This window comes from Schistocerca gregaria, unplaced genomic scaffold (assembly GCF_023897955.1).
Source record: "Schistocerca gregaria isolate iqSchGreg1 unplaced genomic scaffold, iqSchGreg1.2 ptg000224l, whole genome shotgun sequence".
Classification (NCBI taxonomy): Eukaryota; Metazoa; Arthropoda; class Insecta; order Orthoptera; family Acrididae; genus Schistocerca; species Schistocerca gregaria.
In genome coordinates, this window is record NW_026061744.1 from 7,123,892 (window position 1) to 7,142,850 (window position 18,959).

The window sequence follows — 18,959 nt, forward strand, 5'->3', positions numbered from 1 at the left end:
TTGACTTTTTAGCTGGCTTTGGAGCCTTGGACATGGGCTAGGACCTTAAGATTCTGCATGAAAGGAGGACTAGCAGCCGAGTTGCACAGGAGAATGTGAAAAGTGTTCATATGTAGTAAAAACCTGAGAAATCCGTCCGTTTTCGTCGTTTGTTATCGAATCGACCTTAAGCCAGATCGTCACATTGGCTGCTCTTCTCTCTGAAACGGGTGTACCTATCGTCTGCAAAGCTATGTCGCGTGCTGCGGTATGTGGAGACACTAAAATTACCATAGTAGAACACAGATGAAGCATCTAAGTTGATGTAATAGCCAGTAAGAAGTAATCCAATTCAAGTTTTGGGTATCGATTATTGACTTTTTAGCTGGCTTTGGTGCCTTGGACATGAGCTATTACCTTAAGATTCTGCATGAAAGGAGGACTAGCAGCCGAGTTGCACGGGACAATGTGAAAAGTGTTCATATGTAGTAAAAACCTGAGACATCCGTCCGTTTTCGTCATTTGTTATCGAATCGACTTAAAGCCAGATCGTCACATTGGCCGCTCTTCTGTCTGAAAGGGTTGTACTTATCGTCTGCAAAACTATGTCGCGTGCTGCGGTATGCGGAGACACTAAAAGCACCATAGTGGAACACAGATGAAGCTTCTAAGTTGATGTAATAGCCAGTAAGAACTAGTACAATTCAAGTTTTAGGTATCGATTATTGACTTTTTAGCTGGCTTTGACGCCTTGGACATCAGCTAGGACCTTAAGATTCTGCATGAAAGGAGGACCAGCATCCGAGTTGCACGGGAGAATTTGAAAAGTGTTCATATGTAGTAAAAACCTGAGAAATCCGTCCGTTTACGTCATTTGTTATGGAATCGACTTAAAGCCTGATTGTCACATTGGCCGCTCTTCTCTCTGAAACGGTTGTACTTATCGTCTGCAAAGCTGTGTCGCGTGCTGCGGTATGCGGAGAAACTAAAAGCACCATAGTAGGACACAGATGAAGCTTCTAAGTCGATGTAATAGCCAGTAAGTAGTAGTACAATTCAAGTTTTAGGTATCGATTATTGACTTCTTAGATGGATTTGGTGCCTTGGACATGAGCTAGGAAGTTAAGATTCTGCATGAAAGGAGGACTAGCAGCCGAGTTGCACGGGACAATATGAAAAGTGTTCATATGTAGTAAAAAAATCAGAAATCCGTCCGTTTTCGTCATTTGTTATCGAATCGCCTTAAAGCCAAATTGTCACATTGGCCGCTCTGCTCTCTGAAACGGTTGTACTTATCGTCTGCAAAGCTATGTCGCGTACTGCGGTATTCGGAGACACTAAAAGCACCATAGTAGAACACAGATGTAGCTTCTAAGATGATGTAATAGCCAGTAAGAAATAGTACCATTCAAGTTTTAGGAATCGGTTATTGACTTTTTACACTTGTTTGGTGCCTTGCACATGAGCTAGGAACTTAAGATTTTACATGCAGGAGGACTAGCAGACGAGTTGCACGGGAGAATGTGTAAAGTGTTCATATGTAGTAAAAACCTGAGAAATCCGTCCGTTTTCGTCATTTGTTATCGAATCGACTTAAAGCCAGATCGTCACATTGGCCGCTCTTCTCTCTGAAACGGTTGTACTTATCGTCTGCAAAGCTATGTCGCGTGCTGCGGTATGCTGAGACACTAAAATCACCATAGTGGAACACAGATGAATCTTCTAAGTTGATGTAATAGCCAGTAAGAAGTAGTACAATTCAAGTTTTAGTTATCGATTATTGACTTTTTAGCTGGCTTTGATGCTTTGGACATGAGCTAGGACCTTCATATTCTGCATGAAAGAAGGACTAGCAGCCAAGTTGCACGGGAGAATTTGAAAAGTGTTCATATGTAGTAAAAACCTGAGAAATCCGTCCGTTTTCGTCATTTGTTATCGAATCGACTTAAAGCCAGATTGTCACATTGGCCGCACTTCTCTCAGAAACGGTTGTACTTATCGTCTGCAATGCTATGTCGCGTGCTGCGCTATGCGGAGACACTAAAAGCTCCATAGTAGAACACATATGAAGCTTCTAAGAAGATGTAATAGCCAGTAAGAAGTAGGACAGTTCAAGTTTTAGGTATCGATTATTGACTTCTTAGTTGGCTTTGGTGCCTTGGACATGAGCTATTACCTTAAGATTCTGCATGAAAGGAGGACTAGCAGCCGAGTTGCAAGGGAGAATGTGAAAAGTGTTCATATGTAGTAAAAACCTGAGAAATCCGTCCGTTTTCGTCATTTGTTATCGAATCGACTTAAAGCCAGATCGTCACATTGGCCGCTCTCCTCTCTGAAACGGTTGTACTTATCGTCTGCAAAGCTATGTCGCGTGCTGCGGTATACGGAGGCACTAAAAGCACCATATTGGAACACAGATGAAGCTTCTAAGTTGATGTAATAGCCAGTAAGAACTAGTACAATTCAAGTTTTAGGTATCGATTATTGACTTTTTAGCTGGCTTTGATGCCTTGGACATGAGCTAGGACCTTACGATTCTGCATGAAAGGAGGACTAGCAGCCGAGTTGCACGGGAGAATTTGAAAAGTGTTCATATGTAGTAAAAACCTGAGAAATCCGTCCGTTTTCGTCATTTGTTATCGAATCGACTTAAAGCCTGATTGTCACAATGGCCGCTCTTCTCTCTGAAACGGTTGTACTTATCGTCTGCAAAGCTGTGTCGCGTGCTGCGGTGTGCGGAGAAACTAAAAGCACCATAGTAGAACACAGATGAAGCTTCTAAGTTGATGTAATAGCCAGTAAGAAGTAGTACACTTCAAGTTTAAGGTATCGATTATTGACTTCTTAGATGGATTTGGTGCCTTGGACATGAGCTAGGACCTTAAGATTCTGCATGAAAGGAGGACTAGGAGCCGAGTTGCACGGGAGAATGTGAAAAGTGTTCATATGTAGTAAAAACCTGAGAAATCCGTCCATTTTCGTCATTTGTTATCGAATCGACTTAAAGCCAGATCGTCACATTGGCCGCTCTTCTCTCTGAAACGGTTGTACTTATCGTCTGCAAAGCTATGTCGCGTGCTGCGGTATGCTGAGACACTAAAAGCACCATATTGGAACACAGATGAAACTTCTAAGTTGATGTAATAGCCAGTAAGAAGTAGTACACTTCAAGTTTAAGGTATCGATTATTGATTTCTTAGATGGATTTGGTGCCTTGGACATGAGCTAGGACCTTTAGATTCTGCATGAAAGGAGGACTAGCTGCCGAGTTGCCCAGGAGAATGTGAAAAGTGTTCATATGTAGTAAAAACCTGAGAAATCCGTCCGTTTTCGTCATTTGTTATCGAATCGACTTAAAGCCAGATCGTCACATTGGCTGCTCTTCTCTCTGAAACGGTTGAACTCATCGTCTGCAAAGCTATGTCGCGTGCTGCGGTATGCGGAGACACTAAAAGCACCATAGTAGAACACATATGAAGCTTCTAAGAAGATGTAATAGCCAGTAAGAAGTAGTACAATTCAAGTTTTAGGTATCGATTATTGACTTTTTAGCTAGCTTTGGTGCCTTGGAGATGAGCTTGGACCATAAGATTCTGCATGAAAGGAGGAGTAGCAGCCGAGTTGCACGGGAGAATGTGAAAAGTGTTCATATGTAGTACAAACTTGAGAAATCCGTCCGTTTTCGTCATTTGTTATCGAATCGACTTAAAGCCAGATCGTCACATTGGCCGCTCTTCTCTCGGAAACGGTTGTACCTATCGTCTTCAAAGCTATGTCGCGTGCTGCGGTATGCGGAGACACTAAAAGCACCATAGTAGAACACAGATGAAGCTTCTAAGTTGATGTAATAGCCAGTAAGAAGTAGTACAATTCAAGTTTAAGTTATCGATTATTGACTTCTTAGATGGTTTTTGTGCCTTGGACATGAGCTAGGACCTTAAGATTCTGCATGAAAGGAGGACTAGCAGCCGAGTTGCACGGGAGAATGTGAAAAGTGTTCATATGTAGTAAAAACCTGAGAAATCCGTCCGTTTTCGTCATTTGTTATCGACTCGCCAGATCATCACATTGGCCGCTCTTCTCTCTGAAACGGTTGTACTTATCGTCTGCAAAGCTATGTCGCGTGCTGCGGTATGCGGAGACACTAAAAGCACCATAGTAGAACACAGATAAAGCTTCTATGATGATGTAATAGCCAGTAAGAAGTAGTACAATTCAAGTTTTAGGTATCGATTATTGACTTTTTAGCTGGCTTTGGTGCCTTGGACATGAGCTGTTACCTTAAGATTCTGCATGAAAGGAGGACTAGCAGCCGAGTTGCACGGGAGAATGTGAAAGGTGTTCATATGTAGTAAAAACCTGAGAAATCCGTCCGTTTTCCTCATTTGTTATCGAATCGACTTAAAGCCAGATCGTCACATTGGCTGCTCTTCTCTCTGAAACGGTTGTACTTATCGTCTGCAAAGCTATGTCGCGTGATGCGCTATGCAGAGACACTAAAAGCACCATAGTAGAACACAGATGACACTTCCAAGTTGATGTAATAGCCAGTAAGAAGTACTACAATTCAAGTTTTAGTTACTGATTATTGACTTTTTAGCTGGCTTTGGTGCCTTGGACATGAGCTAGGACCTTAAGATTCTGCATGAAAAGAGGACTAGCAGCCGAGTTACACAGGAGAATGTGAAAAGTGTTTATATGTAGCAAAAACCTGAGAAATCCGTCCGTTTTCGTCATTTGTTATCGAATCGACTTAAAGCCAGATCGTCACATTGGCTGCTCTTCCCTCCGAAACGGTTGTACTTATCGTCTGCAAAGCTATGTCGCATGCTGCGGTATGCGGAGACACTAAAAGCACCATAGTAGAACACAGATGAAGCTTCTAAGTTGATGTAATAGCCAGTAAGATGTAGTACAATTCAAGTTTTAGCTACTGATAATTGACTTTTTAGCTGGCCTTGGAGCCTTGGACATGAGCTACTACCTTAAGATTCTGCATGAAAGGAGGACTAGCAGCCGAGTTACACAGGAGAATGTGAAAAGTGTTTATATGTAGTAAAAACCTGAGAAATCCGTCCGTTTTCGTCATTTGTTATCGAATCGACTTAAAGCCAGATCGTCACATTGGCCGCTCTTCTCTCTGAAACGGTTGTACTTATCGTCTGCAAAGCTATGTCGCGTGCTGCGGTATGCGGAGACACTAAAAGCACCATAGTAGAACACATATGAAGCTTCTAAGATGATGTAATAGCCATTAAGAAGTAGGACAGTTCAAGTTTTAGGTATCGATTATTGACTTTGTAGCTGGCTTTGGTGCCTTGGAGATGAGCTTGGACCTTAAGATTCTGGATGAAAGGAGGCGTAGCGGCCGAGTTGCACGGGAGAATGTGAAAAGTGTTCATATGTAGTAAAAACCTGAGAAATCCGTCCGTTTTCGTCATTTGTTATCGAATCGACTTAAAGCCAGATCGTCACATTGGCCGCTCTTCTCTCTGAAACGGTTGTACTTATCTACATCTACATCTACATCTACATCCGTACTCCGCAAGCCACCTGACGGTGTGTGGCGGAGGGTACCCTGAGTACCTCTATCGGTTCTCCCTTCTATTCCAGTCTCGTATTGTACGTGGAAAGAAGGATTGTCGGTATGCTTCTGTGTGGGCTCTAATCTCTCTGATTTTATCCTCATGGTCTCTTAGCGAGATATACGTAGGAGGGAGCAATATACTGCTTGACTCCTCGGTGAAGGTGTGTTCTCGAAACTTCAACAAAAGCTCGTACCGAGCTACTGAGCGTCCCTCCTGCAGAGTCTTCCACTGGAGTTTATCTATCATCTCCGTAACGCTTTCGCAATTACTAAATGATCCTGTAACGAAGCGCGCTGCTCTCCGTTGGATCTTCTCTATCTCTTCTATCAACCCTACCTGGTGCGGATCCCACACTGCTGAGCAGTATTCAAGCATTGGGCGAACAAGCGTACTGTAACCTACTTCCTTTGTTGTCGGATTGCATTTCCTTAGGATTCTTCCAATGAATCTCAGTCTGGCATCTGCTTTACCGACGATCAACTTTATATGATCATTCCATTTTAAATCACTCCTAATGCGTACTCCCAGATAATTTATGGAATTAACTGCTTCCAGTTGCTGACCTGCTATTTTGTAGCTAAATGATAAGGGACCTATCTTTCTATGTATTCGCATCACATTACACTTCGCTACATTGAGATTCAATTGCCATTCCGTGCACCATGCGTCAATTCGCTGCAGATCCTCCTGCATTTCAGTACAATTTTCCATTGTTGCAACCTCTCGATACACCACAGCATCATCTGCAAAAAGCCTCAGTGAACTTCCGATGTCATCCACCAGGTCATTTATGTATATTGTGAATAGCAACGGTCCTATGACACTCCCCTGCGGCACACCTGAAATCACTCTTACTTCGGAAGACTTCTCTCCATTGAGAATGACGTGCTGCGTTCTGTTATCTAGGAACTCCTCAATCCAATCACACAATTGATCTGATAGTCCGTATGCTCTTACTTTGTTCATTAAACGACTAAGGGGAACTGTGTCAAACGCCTTACGGAAGTCAAGAAACACGGCATCTACCTGTGAACCCGTGTCTAAGGCCCTCTGAGTCTCGTGGACGAATAGCGCGAGCTGGGTTTCACACGATCGTCTTTTTCGAAACCCATGCTGATTCCTACAGAGTAGATTTCTAGTCTCCAGAAAAGACATTATACTCGAACATAATACGTGTTCCAAAATTCTACAACTGATCGACGTTAGAGATATAGGTCTATAGTTCTGCACATCTGTTCGACGTCCCTTCTTGAGAACGGGGATGACCTGTGCCCTTTTTCCAATCCTTTGGAACGCTTCGCTCTTCTAGAGACCTACGGTACACCGCTGCAAGAAGGGGGGCAAGTTCCTTCGCGTACTCTGTGTAAAATCGAACTGGTATCCCATTAGGACCAGCGGCCTTTCCTCTTTTGAGCGATTTTAATTGTTTCTCTATCCCTCTGTCGTCTACTTCGATATCTACCATTTTGTCAACTGTGCGACAATCTAGAGAAGGAATCACAGTGCAGTCTTCCTCTGTGAAACAGCTTTGGAAGAAGACATTTAGTAATTCGGCCTTTACTCTGTCATCCTCTGTTTCAGTACCATTTTGGTCACAGAGTGTCTGGACATTTTGTTTTGATCCACCTACCGCTTTGACATAGGACCAAAATTTCTTAGGATTTTCTGCCAAGTCAGTACATAGAACGTTACATTCGAATTCATTGAAAGCCTCTCGCATAGCCCTCCTCACACTACATTTCGCTTCGCGTAATTTTTGTTTGACTGCAAGGCTTTGGCTATGTTTATGTTTGCTGTGAAGTTCCCTTTGCTTCCGCAGCAGTTTTCTAACTCGGTTGTTGTACCACGGTGGCTCTTTTCCATCTCTTACAATCTTGCTTGGCACATACTCATCTAACGCATATTGTACCATGGTTTTGAACTTTGTCCACTGATCCTCAACACTATCTGCACTTGAGACAAAACTTTTGTGTTGAGCCGTCAGGTACTCTGTAATCTGCTTTTTGTCACTTTTGCTACACAGAAAAATCTTCCTACCTTTTTTAATATTTCTATTTACGGCTGAAATCATCGACGCAGTAAACGCTTTATGATCGCTGATTCCCTGTTCTGCATTAACTGATTCAAATAGTTCGGGTCTGTTTGTCACCAGAAGGTCTAATATATTATCGCCACGAGTTGGTTTTCTGTTTAACTGCTCAAGGTAGTTTTCAGATAAAGCACTTAAAAATATTTCACTGGATTCTTTGTCCCTGCCACCCGTTATGAACGTTTGAGTCTCCCAGTCTATATCCGGCAAATTAAAATCTCCACCCAGAACTATAACATGGTGGGGAAATCTACTCGAAATATTTTCCAAATTATTCTTCAGGTGCTGAGCCACAACAGCTGCTGAGCCCGGGGGCCTATAGAGACTTCCAATTACCATGTCTGAGCCTGCTTCAACCGTGACCTTCACCCAAATCATTTCACAATTCGAATCTCCGTCAATTTCCTTCGATACTATTGCACTTCTTATCGCTATAAACACGCCTCCCCCTTCACTGTCCAGCCTATCTCTGCGGTATAAATTCCAATCAGAGTTTAGGATTTCATTACTGTTTACGTCTGCAAAGCAATGTCGCGTGCTGCGGTATGCGGAGACACTAAAAGCACCATAGTAGAACACAGATGAAACTTCTAAGTTGATGTAATAGCCAGTAAGAAGTAGTACAATTCAAGTTAAATGTATCGATTATTGACTTTTAAGCTGGCTTTGATGCCTTGGACATGAGCTAGGACCTTAAGATTCTACATGAAAGGAGGACTAGCAGCCGAGTTGCACGGGAGAATGTGAGAAGTGTTCATATGTAGTAAAAACCTGAGAAATCCGTCCGTTTTCGTCATTTGTTATCGAATCGACTTAAAGCCAGATCGTCACATTGGCCGCTCTTCTCTCTGAAACGGTTGTACTTACCGTCTGCAAAGCTATGTCGCGTGCTGCGGTATGCGGAGACACTAAAAGCACCATAGTAGAACACATATGAAGCTTCTATGATGATGTAATAGCCAGTAAGAAGTAGTACAATTCAAGTTAAGGTATCGTATCGACTTCTTAGATGGATTTGGTGCCTTGGACATGAGCTAGGACTTTAAGATTCTGCATGAAAAGAGGACTAGCTGCCGAGTTGCACGGGACAATATGAAAAGTGTTCATATGTAGTAACAACCTGAGAAATCCGTCCGTTTTCGTCATTTGTTATCGAATCGACTTAAAGCCAGATCATCACATTGGCCGCTCTTCTCTCTGAAACGTTTGTACTTATCGTCTGCAAAGCTATGTCGCGTGCTGCGGTATGCAGAGACACTAAAAGCACCATAGTAGAACACAGATGAAGCTTCTATGATGATGTAATAGCCAGTAAGAAGTAGTACAATTCAAGATTTAGGTATCGATTATTGACTTTTTAGCTGGCTTTGGTGCCTTGGACATGAGCTATTACCTTAAGATTCTGCATGAAAGGAGGAATAGCAGCCGAGTTGCACGAAAGAATGTGAAAAGTGTTCATTTGTAGTAAAAACCTGAGAAATCCGTCCGTTTTCGTCATTTGTTATCGAATCGACTTAAAGCCGGATCGTCACATTGGCCGCTCTTCTCTCTGAAACGGTTGTACTTATCGTCTGCAAAGCTATGTCGCGTGATGCGGTATGCGGAGACACTAAAAGCACCATAGTAGAACATAGATGAAGCTTCTAAGTTGATGTAATAGCCAGTAAGAAGTAGTACAATTCAAGTTTTAGTTATCGATTATTGACTTTTTAGCTGGTTTTGGTGCCTTGGACATGAGCTAGGACCTTAAGATTCTGCATGAAAGGAGGACTAGCAGCCGAGATGCACGGGAGAATGTGAAAAGTGTTCATATGTAGTAAAAACCTGAGAAATCCGTCCGTTTTCGTCATTTGTTATCGAATCGACTTAAAGCCAGATCGTCACATTGGCCGCTCTTCTCTCTGAAACGGTTGTACTTATCGTCTGCAAAGCTATGTCGTATGCTGCGGTAGGCGGAGACACTAAAACCACCACAGTAGAACACAGATGAAGCTTCTAATTTGATGTAATAGCCAGTAAGAAGTAGTACAATTCAAGTTTTAGTTGTCGATTTTCATTTTTTTGCCGGCTTTGGTGACTTGGACATGACCTAGGACCTTAAGATTTTGCATGAAAGGAGGACTAGCAGCCGAGTTGCACGGGAGAATGTGAAAAGTGTTCATATATAGTAAAAACCTGAGAAATCCGTCCGTTTTCGTCATTTGTTATCGAATCGACTTAAAGCCAGATCGTCACATTGGCCGCTCTTCTCTCTGATACGGTTGTACTTATCGTCTTCAAAGCTACGTCGCGTGCTGCGGTATGCGGAGACACTAAAAGCACCATAGTAGGACACAGTGAAGCTTCTAAGTTGATGTGATAGCCAGTAAGAAGTAGTACAATTCAAGTTTTAGGTATTGATTATTGACTTTTAAGGTGGCTTTGATGCCTTGGACATGAGCTAGGACCTTAAGAATCTGCATGAAAGGAGGATTAGCAGCCGAGTTGCACGGGAGAATGTGAAAAGTGTTCATATGTAGTAACAACCTGAGAAATCCGTCCGTTTTCGTCATTTGTTATCGAATCGACTTAAAGCCAGATCGTCACATTGGCTGCTTTCTCTCTGAAACGGTTGCACTTATCGTCTGGAAAGCTTAGTCGCGTGCTGCGGTATGCGGAGACACTAAAAGCACCATAGTAGAACACAGATGAAGCTTCTAAGATGATGTAATAGCCAGTAAGAAGTAGTACAATTCAAGTTTTAGGTATCGATTATTGACTTTTTAGCTGGCTTTGGTGCCTTGGACATGAGCTATTACCTTAAGATTCTGCATGAAAGGAGGACTAGCAGCCGAGTTGCAGGGGAGAATGTGAAAAGTGTTCATATGTAGTAAAAACCTGAGAAATCCGTCCGTTTTCGTCATTTGTTATCGAATCGACTTAAAGCCAGATCGTCACATTGGCCGCTCTTCTCTCTGAAACGGTTGTACTTATCGTCTTCAAAGCTATGTCGCGTGCTGCGGTATGCGGAGACACTAAAAGCACCATAGTAGAACACAGATGAAGCTTCTAAGTTGATGTAATAGCCAGTAAGAGGTAGTACAATTCAAGTTTTAAGTATCGATTATTGACTTTTTAGCTGGCTTTGGTGCCTTGGACATGAGCTAGGACCTTACGATTCTGCATGAAAGGAGGACTAGCAGCCGCGTTGTACGGGAGAATGTGAAATGTGTTCATATGTAGTAAAAACCTGAGAAATCCGTCCGTTTTCGTCATTTGTTATCAAATCGACTTAAAGCCAGATCGTCACATTGGCTGCTCTTCTCTCTGAAACGGTTGTACTTATCGTCTGGAAAGCTTTGTCGCGTGCTGCGGTATGCGGAGACACTAAAAGCACCATACTAGAACACAGATGAAGCTTCTAAGATGATGTAATAGCCAGTAAGAAGTAGTAAAATTCAAGTTTTAGGTATCGATTATTGACTTTTTAGCTGGCTTTGGTGCCTTGGACATGAGCTAGGACCTTAAGATTCTGCATGAAAGGAGGACTAGCAGCCGAGTTGCAGGGGAGAATGTGAAAAGTGTTCATATGTAGTAAAAACCTGAGAAATCCGTCCGTTTTCGTCATTTGTTATCGAATCGACTTAAAGCCAGATCGTCACATTGGCCGCTCTTCTCTCTGAAACGGTTGTACTTATCGTCTTCAAAGCTATGTCGCGTGCTGCGGTATGCGGAGACACTAAAAGCACCATAGTAGAACACAGATGAAGCTTCTAAGTTGATGTAATAGCCAGTCAGAAGTAGTACAATTCAAGTTTTAAGTATCGATTATTGACTTTTTAGCTGGCTTTGGTGCCTTGGACATGAGCTAGGACCTTAAGGTTCTGCATGAAAGGAGGACTAGCAGCCGAGTTGCAGGGGAGAATGTGAAAAGTGTTCATATGTAGTAAAAACCTGAGAAATCCGTCCGTTTTCGTCATTTGTTATCGAATCGACTTAAAGCCAGATCGTCACATTGGCCGCTCTTCTCTCTGATACGGTTGTACTTATCGTCTTCAAAGCTATGTCGCGTGCTGCGGTATGCGGAGACACTAAAAGCACCATAGTGGAACACAGATGAAGCTTCTAAGTTGATGTAATAGCCAGTAAGAAGTAGTACAATTCAAGTTTTAGGTATCGATTATTGATTTTTTAATTGGCTTTGGTGCCTTGGACATGAGCTAGGATCTTAAGATTCTGCATCAAAAGGAGGACTAGCAGCCGAGTTGCACGGGAAAATGTGAAAAGTGTTCATATGTAGTAAAAACCTGAGAAATCCGTCCGTTTTCGTCATTTGTTATCGAATCGACTTAAAGCCAGATCGTCACATTGGCCGCTCTTCTCTCTGAAACGGTTGTACTTATCGTCTTCAAAGCTATGTCGCGTGCTGCGGTATGCGGAGACACTAAAAGCACCATAGTAGGACACAGTGAAGCTTCTAAGTTGATGTGATAGCCAGTAAGAAGTAGTACAATTCAAGTTTTAGGTATTGATTATTGACTTTTAAGCTGGCTTTGATGCCTTGGACATGAGCTAGGACCTTAAGAATCTGCATGAAAGGAGGATTAGCAGCCGAGTTGCACGGGAGAATGTGAAAAGTGTTCATATGTAGTAACAACCTGAGAAATCCGTCCGTTTTCGTCATTTGTTATCGAATCGACTTAAAGCCAGATCGTCACATTGGCCGCTCTTCTCTCTGAAACGGTTGTACTTATCGTCTTCAAAGCTATGTCGCGTGCTGCGGTATGCGGAGACACTAAAAGCACCATAGTGGAACACAGATGAAGCTTCTAAGTTGATGTAATAGCCAGTAAGAAGTAGTACAATTCAAGTTTTAGGTATCGATTATTGATTTTTTAGCTGGCTTTGGTGCCTTGGACATTAGCTAGGATCTTAAGATTCTGCATCAAAAGGAGGACTAGCAGCCGAGTTGCACGGGACAATGTGAAAAGTGTTCATACGTAGTAAAAACCTAAGAAATCCGTCCCTTTTCGTCATTTGTTATCGAATCGACTTAAAGCCAGATCGTCACATTGGCCGCTCTTCTCTCTGAAACGGTTGTACTTATCGTCTTCGAAGCTATGTCGCGTGCTGCGGTATGCGGAGACACTAAAAGCACCATAGTAGAACACAGATGAAGCTTCTAAGTTGATGTAATAGCCAGTAAGAGGTAGTACAATTCAAGTTTTAAGTATCGATTATTGACTTTTTAGCTGGCTTTGGTGCCTTGGACATGAGCTAGGACCTTACGATTCTGCATGAAAGGAGGACTAGCAGCCGCGTTGTACGGGAGAATGTGAAATGTGTTCATATGTAGTAAAAACCTGAGAAATCCGTCCGTTTTCGTCATTTGTTATCAAATCGACTTAAAGCCAGACCGCCACATTGGCTGCTCTTTTCTCTGAAACGGTTGTACTTATCGTCTGGAAAGCTTTGTCGCGTGCTGCGGTATGCGGATACACTAAAAGCACCATACTAGAACACAGATGAAGCTTCTAAGATGATGTAATAGCCAGTAAGAAGTAGTACAATTCAAGTTTTAGGTATCGATTATTGACTTTTTAGCTGGCTTTGGTGCCTTGGACATGAGCTAGGACCTTAAGATTCTGCATGAAAGGAGGACTAGCAGCCGAGTTGCAGGGGAGAATGTGAAAAGTGTTCATATGTAGTAAAAACCTGAGAAATCCGTCCGTTTTCGTCATTTGTTATCGAATCGACTTAAAGCCAGATCGTCACATTGGCCGCTCTTCTCTCTGAAACGGTTGTACTTATCGTCTTCGAAGCTATGTCGCGTGCTGCGGTATGCGGAGACACTAAAAGCACCATAGTAGAACACAGATGAAGCTTCTAAGTTGATGTGATAGCCAGTAAGAAGTAGTACAATTCAAGTTTTAGGTATGGATTATTGACCTTTTAGCTGGCTTTGGTGCCTTAGACATGAGCTAGGACCATAAGATTCTGCATGAAAGGAGGTCTAGCAGCCGCGTTGTACGGGAGAATGTGAAATGTGTTCATATGTAGTAAAAACCTGAGAAATCCGTCCGTTTTCGTCATTTGTTATCAAATCGACTTAAAGCCAGATCGTCACATTGGCTGCTCTTCTCTCTGAAACGGTTGTACTTATCGTCTGGAAAGCTTTGTCGCGTGCTGCGGTATGCGGAGACACTAAAAGCACCATACTAGAACACAGATGAAGCTTCTAAGATGATGTAATAGCCAGTAAGAAGTAGTACAATTCAAGTTTTAGGTATCGATTATTGACTTTTTAGCTGGCTTTGGTGCCTTGGACATGAGCTAGGACCTTAAGATTCTGCATGAAAGGAGGACTAGCAGCCGAGTTGCAGGGGAGAATGTGAAAAGTGTTCATATGTAGTAAAAACCTGAGAAATCCGTCCGTTTTCGTCATTTGTTATCGAATCGACTTAAAGCCAGATCGTCACATTGGCCGCTCTTCTCTCTGAAACGGTTGTACTTATCGTCTTCAAAGCTATGTCGCGTGCTGCGGTATGTGGAGACACTAAAAGCACCATAGTAGAACACAGATGAAGCTTCTAAGTTGATGTAATAGCCAGTAAGAAGTAGTACAATTCAAGTTTTAAGTATCGATTATTGACTTTTTAGCTGGCTTTGGTGCCTTGGACATGAGCTAGGACCTTAAGATTCTGCATGAAAGGAGGACTAGCAGCCGAGTTGCACGGGAGGATGTGAAAAGTGTTCATATGTAGTAAAAACCTGAGAAATCCGTCCGTTTTCGTCATTTGTTATCGAATCGACTTAAAGCCAGATCGTCACATTGGCCACTCTTCTCTCTGAAACGGTTATACTTATCGTCTGCAAAGCTATGTCGTATGCTGCGGTAGGCGGAGACACTAAAACCACCATAGTAGAACACAGATGAAGCTTCTAATTTGATGTAATAGCCAGTAAGAAGTAGTACAATTCAAGTTTTAGGTATTGATTATTGACTTTTTAGCTGGCTTTGATGACTTGGACATGAGCTAGGACCTTAAGATTCTGCATAGAAGGAGGACTAGCAGCCGAGTTGCACGGGAGAATGTGAAAAGTGTTCATATGTAGTAAAAACCTGAGAAATCCGTCCGTTTTCGTCATTTGTTATCGAATCGACTTAAAGCCAGATCGTCACATTGGCCGCTCTTCTCTCTGAAACGGTTGTACTTATCGTCTTCAAAGCTATGTCGCGTGCTGCGGTATGCGGAGACACTAAAAGCACCATAGTAGGACACAGTGAAGCTTCTAAGTTGATGTGATAGCCAGTAAGAAGTAGTACAATTCAAGTTTTAGGTATTGATTATTGACTTTTAAGCTGGCTTTGATGCCTTGGACATGAGCTAGGACCTTAAGAATCTGCATGAAAGGAGGATTAGCAGCCGAGTTGCACGGGAGAATGTGAAAAGTGTTCATATGTAGTAACAACCTGAGAAATCCGTCCGTTTTCGTCATTTGTTATCGAATCGACTTAAAGCCAGATCGTCACATTGGCCGCTCTTCTCTCTGAAACGGTTGTACTTATCGTCTTCAAAGCTATGTCGCGTGCTGCGGTATGCGGAGACACTAAAAGCACCATAGTGGAACACAGATGAAGCTTCTAAGTTGATGTAATAGCCAGTAAGAAGTAGTACAATTCAAGTTTTAGGTATCGATTATTGATTTTTTAGCTGGCTTTGGTGCCTTGGACATGAGCTAGGATCTTAAGATTCTGCATCAAAAGGAGGACTAGCAGCCGAGTTGCACCGGACAATGTGAAAAGTGTTCATACGTAGTAAAAACCTAAGAAATCCGTCCCTTTTCGTCATTTGTTATCGAATCGACTTAAAGCCAGATCGTCACATTGGCCGCTCTTTTCTCTGAAACGGTTGTACTTATCGTCTTCGAAGCTATGTCGCGTGCTGCGGTATGCGGAGACACTAAAAGCACCATAGTAGAACACAGATGAAGCTTCTAAGTTGATGTGATAGCCAGTAAGAAGTAGTACAATTCAAGTTTTAGGTATGGATTATTGACCTTTTAGCTGGCTTTGGTGCCTTAGACATGAGCTAGGACCATAAGATTCTGCATGAAAGGAGGTCTAGCAGCCGCGTTGTACGGGAGAATGTGAAATGTGTTCATATGTAGTAAAAACCTGAGAAATCCGTCCGTTTTCGTCATTTGTTATCGAATCGACTTAAAGCCAGATCGTCACATTGGCCGCTCTTCTCTCTGAAACGGTTGTACTTATCGTCTGCAAAGCTATGTCGTATGCTGCGGTAGGCGGAGACACTAAAACCACCACAATTGAACACAGATGATGCTTCTAATTTGATGTAATAGCCAGTAAGAAGTAGTACAATTCAAGTTTTAGGTATCGATCATTGATTTTTTAGCTGGCTGTGGTGCCTTGGACATGAGCTAGGATCTTAAGATTCTGCATCAAAAGGAGGACTAGCAGCCGAGTTGCACGGGACGATGTGAAAAGTGTTCATACGTAGTAAAAACCTAAGAAATCCGTCCCTTTTCGTCATTTGTTATCAAATCGACTTAAAGCCAGATCGTCACATTGGCCGCTCTTCTCTCTGAAACGGTTGTACTTATCGTCTTCGAAGCTATGTCGCGTGCTGCGGTATGCGGAGACACTAAAAGCACCATAGTAGAACACAGATGAAGCTTCTAAGTTGATGTGATAGCCAGTAAGAAGTAGTACAATTCAAGTTTTAGGTATGGATTATTGACCTTTTAGCTGGCTTTGGTGCCTTAGACATGAGCTAGGACCATAAGATTCTGCATGAAAGGAGGTCTAGCAGCCGCGTTGTACGGGAGAATGTGAAATGTGTTCATATGTAGTAAAAACCTGAGAAATCCGTCCGTTTTCGTCATTTGTTATCAAATCGACTTAAAGCCAGATCGTCACATTGGCTGCTCTTCTCTCTGAAACGGTTGTACTTATCGTCTGGAAAGCTTTGTCGCGTGCTGCGGTATGCGGAGACACTAAAAGCACCATACTAGAACACAGATGAAGCTTCTAAGATGATGTAATAGCCAGTAAGAAGTAGTACAATTCAAGTTTTAGGTATCGATTATTGACTTTTTGGCTGGCTTTGGTGCCTTGGACATGAGCTAGGACCTTAAGATTCTGCATGAAAGGAGGACTAGCAGCCGAGTTGCAGGGGAGAATGTGAAAAGTGTTCATATGTAGTAAAAACCTGAGAAATCCGTCCGTTTTCGTCATTTGTTATCGAATCGACTTAAAGCCAGATCGTCACATTGGCCGCTCTTCTCTCTGAAACGGTTGTACTTATCGTCTTCAAAGCTATGTCGCGTGCTGCGGTATGTGGAGACACTAAAAGCACCATAGTAGAACACAGATGAAGCTTCTAAGTTGATGTAATAGCCAGTAAGAAGTAGTACAATTCAAGTTTTAAGTATCGATTATTGACTTTTTAGCTGGCTTTGGTGCCTTGGACATGAGCTAGGACCTTAAGATTCTGCATGAAAGGAGGACTAGCAGCCGAGTTGCACGGGAGGATGTGAAAAGTGTTCATATGTAGTAAAAACCTGAGAAATCCGTCCGTTTTCGTCATTTGTTATCGAATCGACTTAAAGCCAGATCGTCACATTGGCCACTCTTCTCTCTGAAACGGTTATACTTATCGTCTGCAAAGCTATGTCGTATGCTGCGGTAGGCGGAGACACTAAAACCACCATAGTAGAACACAGATGAAGCTTCTAATTTGATGTAATAGCCAGTAAGAAGTAGTACAATTCAAGTTTTAGGTATTGATTATTGACTTTTTAGCTGGCTTTGATGACTTGGACATGAGCTAGGACCTTAAGATTCTGCATAGAAGGAGGACTAGCAGCCGAGTTGCACGGGAGAATGTGAAAAGTGTTCATATGTAGTAAAAACCTGAGAAATCCGTCCGTTTTCGTCATTTGTTATCGAATCGACTTAAAGCCAGATCGTCACATTGGCCGCTCTTCTCTCTGAAACGGTTGTACTTATCGTCTTCAAAGCTATGTCGCGTGCTGCGGTATGCGGAGACACTAAAAGCACCATAGTAGGACACAGTGAAGCTTCTAAGTTGATGTGATAGCCAGTAAGAAGTAGTACAATTCAAGTTTTAGGTATTGATTATTGACTTTTAAGCTGGCTTTGATGCCTTGGACATGAGCTAGGACCTTAAGAATCTGCATGAAAGGAGGATTAGCAGCCGAGTTGCACGGGAGAATGTGAAAAGTGTTCATATGTAGTAACAACCTGAGAAATCCGTCCGTTTTCGTCATTTGTTATCGAATCGACTTAAAGCCAGATCGTCACATTGGCCGCTCTTCTCTCTGAAACGGTTGTACTTATCGTCTTCAAAGCTATGTCGCGTGCTGCGGTATGCGGAGACACTAAAAGCACCATAGTGGAACACAGATGAAGCTTCTAAGTTGATGTAATAGCCAGTAAGAAGTAGTACAATTCAAGTTTTAGGTATCGATTATTGATTTTTTAGCTGGCTTTGGTGCCTTGGACATGAGCTAGGATCTTAAGATTCTGCATCAAAAGGAGGACTAGCAGCCGAGTTGCACCGGACAATGTGAAAAGTGTTCATACGTAGTAAAAACCTAAGAAATCCGTCCCTTTTCGTCATTTGTTATCGAATCGACTTAAAGCCAGATCGTCACATTGGCCGCTCTTTTCTCTGAAACGGTTGTACTTATCGTCTTCGAAGCTATGTCGCGTGCTGCGGTATGCGGAGACACTAAAAGCACCATAGTAGAACACAGATGAAGCTTCTAAGTTGATGTGATAGCCAGTAAGAAGTAGTACAATTCAAGTTTTAGGTATGGATTATTGACCTTTTAGCTGGCTTTGGTGCCTTAGACATGAGCTAGGACCATAAGATTCTGCATGAAAGGAGGTCTAGCAGCCGCGTTGTACGGGAGAATGTGAAATGTGTTCATATGTAGTAAAAACCTGAGAAATCCGTCCGTTTTCGTCATTTGTTATCGAATCGACTTAAAGCCAGATCGTCACATTGGCCGCTCTTCTCTCTGAAACGGTTGTACTTATCGTCTGCAAAGCTATGTCGTATGCTGCGGTAGGCGGAGACACTAAAACCACCACAATTGAACACAGATGATGCTTCTAATTTGATGTAATAGCCAGTAAGAAGTAGTACAATTCAAGTTTTAGGTATCGATCATTGATTTTTTAGCTGGCTGTGGTGCCTTGGACATGAGCTAGGATCTTAAGATTCTGCATCAAAAGGAGGACTAGCAGCCGAGTTGCACGGGACGATGTG